Genomic DNA, 10,965 nt, shown 5'->3' with positions numbered 1-10,965 from the left:
TCTAATGCTGAATCTGGTTTCCAGGCATTTAAAACTTTCTGAGATGTAAAGTTGTTTAATCTTCACAAGTCTATAAAAAAAGAAAATCCCAAATTCCAGTTGCTCTTTTTATTAAGCAACTAGTCAATTTCGGTTTAGTAGTAAAAACTTTCAACAAACTGGCTAGAAAGGGAGGGATAGTGACGTATCTGTTGAGAAAAAGAGAATGAATAAAGGAAAAGGCTTTTTTTTTTTTTTTTAAGAAGTATTAAGTCTGCTCAGGCTTCACTTCTGAAGATTCATACACTAAGCATTTTTATTGTCAGATTTAAAATTCCCTTGTTACTTTAAGAAAAAGTATTATCCTTGTATATGTTCTAAAATTTCTGTAATAAAAAGTACAAGGTGTATTATCTAAAAATGACTTTTCTCATAACATTTTTGTCTGGTGCATTTAGAGATATGAAGATCTATAGAGTAAAAACATCCCCTTGAGTCTTAGTATATGACCCTCATCTCTCCTGCATACCTTCAGAAAAAGGAGATGTATTTTCCATCACTTGTGCAGAATATCTAAATAGGTAGCCTTCATGCCCAGGAATACATTTTCTCCTTGCTAATGGCGACCTGGCTGAGCCATCTTGTAAGTTAACTCCTGGTATTCATCTTAAATGACATGAACCATAGGATGTCAAGATGTTTTTGAATGAAAAAATTTAAATTTGAGTAAGGTCGGCAGATAATAGTGGTGTATCAGTGATAAATCCCTGATTTTCATCATTGTGCTATGGATGTGTAAGATTGCTAACATTTACGCAATGCGGGTTAAGGGTATATAGAAATTCTTTGTGCTATTTAAAAAATTCTTCCAAGTCTGAAACTATTTCAAAAATCAAAAGCGAAAAAATTAGCAATTTAAAATTTAGGTATAAAATAATAAAAATTCATGTATTTACCGCCCAGTTTTATACATATTAATATTCTTTTATGCCTCACATTTTTGTAAGGAAAAAAATTAAAGAAACAATCTGCTCTTATACCACTTTGTTCTTCCGCTAGTAGTGAGTGGAAGTATTTGTTTTCCTTCTTCATCTCCAATGCTTAGTATTGTTAGATTTTTGAGTTACCTCCACTATGATGTATAAATAGTGAAACTTGTTTCAATTTCTATCACCTCAATCATTAGTGAGGTTGAAGATCTTTTTATAGGTTTATTGGCCAAACAGGTTTTTTGTTCTTTACGTTGTTATTTTCCTTTGCTGATATTTTTCTGCTTTTTCTTAATGATGTAGTAGAAACTTTGATGTAATGTGGATATATGCCCTTGTTTGTAATATGCATGCAAATATATTTCCTCACTTTGTAGCTTACTTTAATTTGGTTATTTTATCTGTTGATTGGGATATTTTGCATTTTAATATATGTGCTTTTTATCTCAGCAAAAATTTCCCACCATCCCAAATATCCTGATACTTTGATAGTTTGTTCCAAAAGTTTTGCCTTTAATACTTAGGTTTTAATTTTATGGAATTTATGTTTGTGGCTATCTTGAGACTAGGATCTATTTTTAATCTACTTGTTCCAATATAATGAATGATTTGTCCTTTTCCAACTTAATTTTAAATGCTACATTTTATAACAATTTCTCACATAAGCTTGGATCATTTTTATTCTCTGTACTGTTCCTTAGTTTATCTGTCTATTCCTACATCAATACATCCCTTTAACCTTCCCATAACTTTAAAGTAAGTCTTAACCAACTTGTAAGTTAAGACTTCCATTCTTTTTTCTTTGGAATTATTTGGCATTCTCAAGTCTTTATTCTTTCACATATATTTTGCATATGGTTGTCAAATGACACCTATCTTATGGTAGTTTCTTTTTTATTGGAATATTATTGCATTTATGGATAATTTTGTAGGAAATAACTGTATGACATTGCACCATTCTATTGATAAAGATGGCATACTTCATTCATCGGGGCCTTCTATAATATTTTCAACAATATTTTAATTTCCTCCATTACAATCCTATAGATTATTAGATTTCTGAATGCCTTATTTTTTTTTTGTAGGAAATGAATTTTTTTTTCAATTACATTAGCTATTTGGTTATTGATATTGTGTAGGAACTATATTGAGTTTGGTATGGTCATTTTATACCCAGGAACTTTACTGAATTTTCTCATTAGAAATCTAGGTTCCCAACTCTAAACCCTCACTAGAAAATAAATAAAATGAATGAAAGCATTGGAGATCACAGGAGGATTTTTTGGAGACAACTAGGGATGTGCCATGAATCTTTCCCACCAAATGGAAGAAGATGAGTGGGAGCTATTTTCTCCTTCATCTCACGTCAATATATTAGGAATTTAAAGAGACTAAAGGAATGTGTCCTCTCCAGCTCATGGTTCTAGGTGAACGCAGCCTCCTGACTCGCTCTGGGAAATGCAGAGGGGCTGGCTGAGCAAAGGAGAGGTGGCTGTATGAGAGCCTTAGACCATCAGACTTGGCCAGGGTGTTTGTTATGGATGAGATACGGTTCAATGGGAGAACATACTTCGGCAGGGTCTTTCCAAGTCTTGTTCAAAAGAACTACCTCTGTGGGTACAAGACCTCAACAGAAGGAAAACATCAGATATCCAGGGAGTAGAGAAAGGAGCTAATCATTTCTGGGATGCACCTTACTCTAGGCAATTAGAGGTGAGAAATCCCTGATAATGGGGGCAGGGTTTGCAAAAAGCCACAAAAATGCCTTTGAGAGATGCCTTAAATGCACAGCTAGAGGAAGCTAAGGTCACATTGTTGCTAGTTGGGTGAAACATTTCCTGCCACTTTAGTTCTTCTGCCCCTCTGTGACACCGGAGGGTGGGAGCAGAAACCACAGCCAGCATGGTAGTAGGAGGTGTAGGAGGTAAGATGTAAGGTTAGGGAGGCAGAGAAAGGTTAAAGGTTAAACTTCTCTTCTACCATCACCACCACCACCTCTACAGGCTGCTAACCTATATCAGGTCTATTTTGGGGAAAAGAAATGGTGTGTAATGAAGTTACAATTTTAATTACTGCATTGGACTAGAGGTGTACGTTATTGACTATAGGAGCTTAGATTACTCAGAGTGACTGTACAGGGGATGAGGTGCCCTGAATTTCATTCAAGGATAGGCAAAGAACTAGAATAAATGTAAAAGGGGAAGTGGGAGACAAAAGGAAAACTGTTTTCTGATTCTATCTCATGAGTCCTGCTTGTTTGGTGTAACTGTGACATGACATCATACGAGAGGTACTATATTGTAGAAGTTAGATACAAGGCTCTGAGGCCAGATTTTTGAATCCTGCCTTTATTAAATCCTTTCGTTACTAAATGTCTTACCTTCCTCTGTTTCAGTTTTCTCCTTTGTAAAGTGTGACATTATGTTATGAGCATCAAATGATAACATATTTAGAGTGTCTAAGACAGTGCCTGCCCTATTACAAGCAGGCAGTAAATGTTAGCAAAGATGATTACAATAGCTATGTTTATAGCTAGTTGTAAAAACACCCATTTATTACATAAAATACATGTCTGGGAGACACAATACACTTACTGAAGTTATTTGAAAATTTGTGAACAGTTGGAACAGTGCAACTTAATTATTTTCAATGTAATGGCTTATCTGTTTGAGAACAGACTTCAGTTTTTTGTTTGTTTTTTTAAAAGATGAGAACACATTTTTTTCCCCCTTCTAAAATGAAGGCTGAACCTTTCCATGAAGATGGCAATGAAAGCACAGAAGGAAGTTTGGCTCTAATGCCCCCTCCACCCTACCCCGCACTGAGCCAAAGCTGAAGCCAAAGCAAAGGCTTGAAGGCCAAGAAGGCAGCATTCACTGAAAGGCACCTACAGGCACAAGAAAAAGAAGAGCCACACACCATGCACATTCCAGCAGCCCAAGATACTGCTGCATAGAGGCAGCTCAAATATCATCAGGAGACTGTTTCCAGGAGAAACACGCTTGACCACTAAGCCATCATCAGGTTCTGCCTGACCACTGAGTCAGCCATGAAGCAAACAGAAGAAGATAACATACCCGTGTTCACTGTAGAGGTAAGGCCAACAAGCACCAGCTCAGGCTTTGAGGATGCTCTCTGATGCTGACATGGCCAAGTTCAACACCCCTGATCAGGCCTGATGGAGAGAAGAATGCTTTATGTTTTAACAGCTCCCAACTACGACACTTTTATGTAGCCTACAAAATTGGAATCATCTAAACCGAGTCCAGCTAATTCTACATATAAATTTTTTCACCATTAAAAAAAGATAATAAAGGCTGATTGTACCTCTAACTGAGTATCACTGGTATTGTTGAAAATTTCACAAAACCATGATGGGTGGGCTCCACAAAAATTCATGCTAGGTGACCAGATGCTGCAAGCTTGTTTTTGTTTTTTTCTCACCTCTTGTCAATTCCTTATTGATTTCCTGTGGGGCTATTCCCAGCTCTTCATTCCCAAGCACTCCATCCCAGTCCTATCTTCATTTCAAGACTACCCACTAACAACCCAGAGAAAATCATTTGTGAAGTGGTGCTCCGACTCCCTTTCTATCCCCCCTTCCCTTCCCCTATTTGTTTGGTTTTGTTTCCATTAAAAAAAGTTTTTTTCATTCTTTCCAAGGTGCACTTTTCAATCCAAGTTCTAATTTCCGTCTACTAATAGCTGCTCCTTTGATTACCCTTTCTCAGCTTCAGGTTCAAATTTTCCTCCAATTCTTTTTTACCCCCATAGTATCAGAATTCCTATTCTAAATCAAGAGGATGAAAACTATTAAGCAGAAATTCCTAATTATGAACCAAAATATTTTCAGTTGAATGATAATTTTTAAATCAATCATAGTGTTGGAGAGGGCTGGAGGAGGCGGGAGGTTCTCATATAAAGGTGGTAGAGAGATATAACCTTACCACAAAATAAACATACATTGTGATTTTTTAAAAAACCACCTTCTATTATGTAAGTCAGCGATAGAGTGTCTTTTACTTGGGCCAAATGTGAGGCATGCAGAAGTTCTGAAGCCAGGGATTGAATCTTCACCACAGGAGTGACCACGCTGGATGCTTAACTGCTAGGTCACCAGGGAACTCCCCTTATAGTGTCTTCTTACTCAACTTTGTTCTTAATCCCAGAGAAGGGATATTCTTGCCAATATTGTTTACTTTGTCCATAGTCTTTCACAAACCCTCCATTTTTTTTTTTTTTTTTACAAATCTATTGAGCTATCATTGGAATGCAATAAACAGAATATATTTAACACTGTGTAATTTGATAAATTTTGACATCTGTGTAAATCTATTAACCACAATCAAGTTAATCCACTTGGCTCCTTGTGCCCCTAGGCAACTGCTGATTTGCTTTGTGTCACTTTAGATGAGTTTGAATTTTCTATAATTTTATACAAATGGGATATTATAACAGGTACTCTTCTTTTATCCGGTTTCTTTTTACTCAGCATGACTCTAAGATTCATCAACGCTATTTTGTTACACATGTAACTTCTTCTTTTTTACTGCTGAGTAGTATTCCATCCCAAGGACATACCACAATTTGCTTATCCATTCACCTCTTGGACATTTGGGCTTCTTTTGGAAGTGTTCTATCATAAATAAAGCTGCTAATGAACACATTTATACAAGACTTTATGTGGACATATGTTGTCATGTCTCTTGGATAATCATGTAGGTGAGGAATGGCTGAGTTAGTATGGTAGGTGTATGTTTAACTTTTTAAAGCAAATGACCAACTGTTTTCCAAAGTAGTGTACCACTCTGAATAGCTTAAACATTTCAAATATCAATTTTCTGGATAAGTTAGGTGAATGAAAAAATATGCTGCACTAAATACTGTGACTAGTACAAGGTAAGATTGCTAAAAAAAATCATGTCTGGTCAGCTATGTCTTTGGTCAAGTGCTAGGAATATAATCCTTTGTGTCTGCTCTGCTGAACAACACACTTCAATCCATGCCAAACAGAAAATGCATTCACTGACCAAGTCGTAGGTGTCCTTGGAGGGCTGCTGATGAACCAGTGGGGCTGCAGCAGCACTGGAGGCTAAGCAGGGTAGCCTCATGCCAGGAGCATAATTCTCTCCTTCAGTTTAATGATTATGGCAGCATATTCTACTTATGTCCTCCTTATTATGATGAGGCTTCCAGCTTTCATTACCCCTTTGGGAAATCAACTTCAAATAAGCTGCTGCTGGCACTGTGTATGTATGTACACGTGTTCACACAGAATTACATATCTAAACCTAGACCACTTCTCTTGCTCAACTAAGACTGAAAACCATAGTTATGATTTCATCTATGTTAGGACCATCTGAGCATCTTTCTACTTCTAAGTTAACTATATACCGCAGTGGGAAACCTGTGGCATGGACTTAGCAAGCTTCCCAAGCCAGGACGAGGATGAGCAGATCAGCATGGACTGGTGGGAGAAGCTGGATAAACTCCAGCCTGAAACTGTGGGGAGAGATAAGGGGTCACTTAGTGACCACTGGAAGTGGAGGTGGGACAGGTCATGATGCAGGACAAAAGCTGTCAGGGCAGCAGAGTGCATGAGAAGGCGCTCTCCCAGTCACTGCTGTTCGTTAGTCCAACAACTTTCTGCTACATCACCACTCACCCACACTGAGCAGGTATTCTCCTTAGAAATGGCACTTCAGGGTTACTGGCTTGCTCTGTTTAGTTCTTTCGCTTTCCTGTCCCCTGTACTCTCTAATGAATTAGAGCATATTCCATCAAATTGTGATGCAAGACATTTTGAGATACTCAGGCTACATAGAGATTTCTAAGTTATAGCTTAGCATAGGCTTCAGTGATTGACCTTTGTTTTTGGCCAGGCCCTCCCTGTCCTGTTTCGTTTCCCTCCAGTGTCTGGTTATTCCTCTACACTTGACCTTTGAGGCTCATTCAGTTCTCAGCCCAAGCAAGACAGGTCTACCCTAGGGGATCATGGTCTTTTCCTCTCTGGCTCTTTGGGGTCCCTGCAATTTCAGGGTCAAAAGGTCTTCTTGCCCTGACCTCAAAACAGATCCCTTGAACAAAGGGCGATCTGCGACTTACTCTACCCTTCTCCCTCCTGGGGACTCAAGAACATCTTACACTCTTCACAGGTAACAGCCACCATATTTTCCCCAGTCTTCTGGTCCTTTTAAACTTCACAGCCTACCCTCTTTGAAGAATTCCCATTAGCTCCAATCCCCATTAACCTACACACTTGCTTCCTTTCTGAAAACCACCTCCAGACTGTGCCTCCTCAGACAGCATCATCACCATGAGCTAAGTGCTTGTATACAAACTGTGCAAAGGACGTGGGCTTTTAAGTGAAAAAGGCTGCATTCATTTACTAATTGGGTAAATCTTAGAAAGTACAATGAACCTCAATTTCTTAAGCTGAAAAATGAGGAAAATGATATCTACTTCTCAGGGTTGTTTATGAAGATCAGGTGGCGTGTTGTGTGCAGAATTACTCAAAGCCATGAGTTTCTTTTTTTTTTTTTCTTTTTAAATGGCCTCATCTGTGGCATATGGAAGTTTCTGGGCCAGGGATTGAATCTGAGCCACAGTTGTGACCTATGCTACAACTGCAGCAACACCAGATCCTTAACCCACTGCCCAGGCTGGAGATTGAACCCGCAACTCCATAACAACCTGAGCCACTGTATTCACGTTCTTAACACACTATGCCACAGTGGGAGCTCCCATGAGTTTCTTTTAATGCATGTAGTCAGGGAGGGGCAGTGGTCCATAAAGCATCAGCCTTGGTTTGAATTCTGACTCTGGTACCAGCTGTGACCCTGAACCACTTGCTTTATTCTTGGAGTCTCAGTTTCCTCATCTGTATAATTAGGCTAATGACACAAAAACCTTGCAAAGATTAAATGGAACAGGTAAACTCATATGCACCAAGCCTTGTATTCTTGCATAGAAATGACACAGATACAAAAGCTTAACTAGAGAACTTAAGATATCAAAACTTCCTGGAATTCCCATCCTGCCAAAAGCAGAGAATCTAGTTCTTTCTGCCTTATCTTTCATCAGAAAGAAATTTTCAGATGTGGACTACAGGAAAAGCTGTCAGAAACACATTACTTTCGACTCAATTCTGAGCAATTGCAAACAGATGGGAACGTGAACATGACTCTGTCATATTCAAATTCATAATAGCCATGGAATAAAATGCTAGATGTGGCTTGACCTGAATTTCAGGAAGCCAGTGGCCCCAAAGCCCAGATCTTGAGTTACTCATGCCTAATTGGACCACTCTCCAATAGGAAGGAACTTTCATCCCCTCTCCTCTTATCTCCACACTTGGAACCCTGCTCCTGTGCCACAGGAAAAACCGAGGTTACCCAGAACACAGGCCCTTGGTTCCCCACCTCCCACCTTCACTCACTCATCTACATCCGCCCTCCCTCCTCTCCTTTTCTTTCCACAAAGGAGAGAAAGGCTGATGCCCACCACCTCACTTTTTTACACAGGACTCAGGACAATGCTACATTCCCTCCGATCACAAATTCCTTTCTACTTACTGGCCCTCCTTCTCTTCTTTGCCCAGGTGCAACCATTTTCTTATTTCTTTCATTGTACAATTGCTCTCCTTGACCCTGAATCTCCTTCAAACTGTTTGCCTCCCTGCCATGATCAAAATTCTGACATGAATAGTCTACACATTTCAGCTCCATTTCTTTACTGCCTTATCACAGATGAGCTGCATCCAGCCCCTGCCAGCACTATTTGCCACTCTATGACCCCTCAAAAGACAAAGGTGGCATTTTGGTTTTTAGTTGCCTGGACCCCTCTACCGTTGGTGTCACTGCAGATCCACTCTTCTTAGAACTCTTCCTTCACCCTCACTTACATCCCTTCCCTTTGGTTTTCGTCCTACTTTTCTCATTATTATTTCACAGTCCTCTTCACAGCCAAGTCCACCTCTGCCAATGTTTCCAGGTTGAGTGTGCTGGGACTCTGGCCCCTGCCTGTTCTTAGTTTTCTCACATCCCTTAAGTAATCTCATTTACCCAGGACTGGCTACATCATCTGTGACATCTAGTGCAAAATGAAAATGCTGGATACTTTGCTCAACAATGATTACAAATATCAAGATGGCAACAGCAGAAGGTAGATTTCAAAAATGGGCCTTGGCAAGAGCACAAGTTGCATGTTCATGCAGTTGGCCCTGTATTCAACTCTAGAACTCAAGTACCCAGGGCCTCCTAGGTCTCTATTTCCAGCCCAGAGCCTCATCTGAGCTCTAGGCTTAAACACTCTTCTGCATTAACATCCCTCCCTCTTGCTCCAGGTAGATTTTTGTTGTTGCTTTTTAGGGTCACACCCACAGCATATGGAAATTCCCAGGCTAGGGGTCAAATCAAAGTTGCAGCTGCTGGCCTACACCACAGTCACAGCGACACCAGATGTGAGCTGCGTCTATGACCTACAACACAGCTCACAGCAATGCCAGATCCTTTACCCACTGAACTAGACCAGGGATCAAACCCGCATCCTCACGGATACTAGTCTGGTTTTTACCGCTGAGTCACAATGGGAACTCCCCAGGTAGATTTTGTTTTAATGCTTATGCTTTCACTTATTGCTGTGTGATGTTGAATGAGATACTCTTTCGAAACATCAGGCTATGTAAGCCTATGTGATCGTTGGTGAAAGAATTAAACTGCTAAGTCAATAACAGATGTTGATAATACACCCTATCCATAGCTGTAAACTGTCCACATTCATAAAAGGTAAAAAGTCCCAAAGCAGGAAGAAATGGTAGCTGCTGCAACATAAGTGCTGGGTATTTACCAGTTTGGAAATGGGATAATTAGGTCAAATAAGTAGTGACCTCTGAAAAGAGCTTGGAAATAATTTCTGCCCACAAACAAGTTATTTTTTATAATATGCACTATTTGGGAGTTCCCGTTGTGGTGCAATGGAAATGAATCTGACTAGTATCCATGACGATGCAGGTTCGGGTTCGATCCCTGGCCTTTCTCAGTGGATCAGGGATCTGGCATTGCCATGAGCTGTGTTGTAGCTCACAGATGCAGCTTGGATCCTGTATTGCTTTGGCTGTGGTGTACAGCTCTGATTTGACCCCTAGCTTGGGAACTTCCATATGCCATCGACACGGCCCTAAAAAAGCAAACAAAAAACAACAACAAAAAACAACTTAAAAAATGTGCACTATTATATTTTAATAATAGCAGCAGGACTCAAAGTGAGTCCAGCAAGGATCTAGTCAGTCTGGTTCTAGAAGCCTGACATCATGAGCTGATGGCCAGACTCTATTCTCATATAAACAAAAAAGTAGACTCCCAAAACCAAGCCAGTCCATTGGGTTGCAAACACCCACAATGAGATTGTTTGGTGAGTGAGTAGTGTATTTCCCACCTTTTTTTCTTCTTTTTAGGCACCCATGGCATAAAGAGGTTCCCAGAGTAGGGGTTGACTCAGAGCTGCAGCTGCCGGCCTACACCAAAGCCACAAAGTTCAAGACCCGAGCTATATCTGTGACTTACACCACAGCTGGTGGCAACACCAGATCCTTTAACTCACTGAACGAGGCCAAGGATTGAACCTGCATCCTCAAGGATACTAGTTGGGTTCTTAACCTGCTGAGCCACAATGGGAACTCCATATTTCCCACTTTTTACTGGACATCACAACCAAGAAGTTCTATTGGAATCTAAAACTCACCATGCCGCTCATAGAACTCAACGATACCCTTCCTTCTCAAACCTGCTTCTTTCCCCCAATCCTATATGTCAGTTACTGGCCATCAGGTCACTGAAGATAAGCACCTGATCAATTGGTACTTTGCTTTTCCTCCTTTATCCCAGCAACCACCTTCCATAAATATCCAGAAACAAGAGAGACAATAAGCACATCTAGAATTCATAAAGATGATGATCATATGTGACCACATAAAAATAGAAAACAGCTCTGAATGACA

The 10,965-nt window shown here is 39.9% G+C and overlaps 1 protein-coding gene across 1 annotated transcript in view; it reads right to left on the bottom strand.

The window, feature by feature from the left end:
- Positions 1-223: 223 nt before the first annotated feature.
- The window catches only part of LOC146395592 (uncharacterized), a 795,612-nt gene continuing 784,870 nt past the window's right edge, over positions 224-10,965 (bottom strand). Inside the window, exon 2 of the transcript XR_014831458.1 lies at positions 224-4,143. The gene's annotated coding sequence lies outside the window, so the exon portion shown is untranslated. The remainder of the gene's footprint in view (positions 4,144-10,965) is intronic.

Source organism: Sus scrofa, chromosome 16 (assembly GCF_054392235.1).
Source record: "Sus scrofa isolate SSC_HxYL_T2T_F1_AM1 chromosome 16, Sscrofa_HxYL_maternal_Yorkshire_Landrace_v2.0, whole genome shotgun sequence".
Classification (NCBI taxonomy): Eukaryota; Metazoa; Chordata; class Mammalia; order Artiodactyla; family Suidae; genus Sus; species Sus scrofa.
This window is presented reverse-complemented; position numbering and strand designations above follow the sequence as displayed.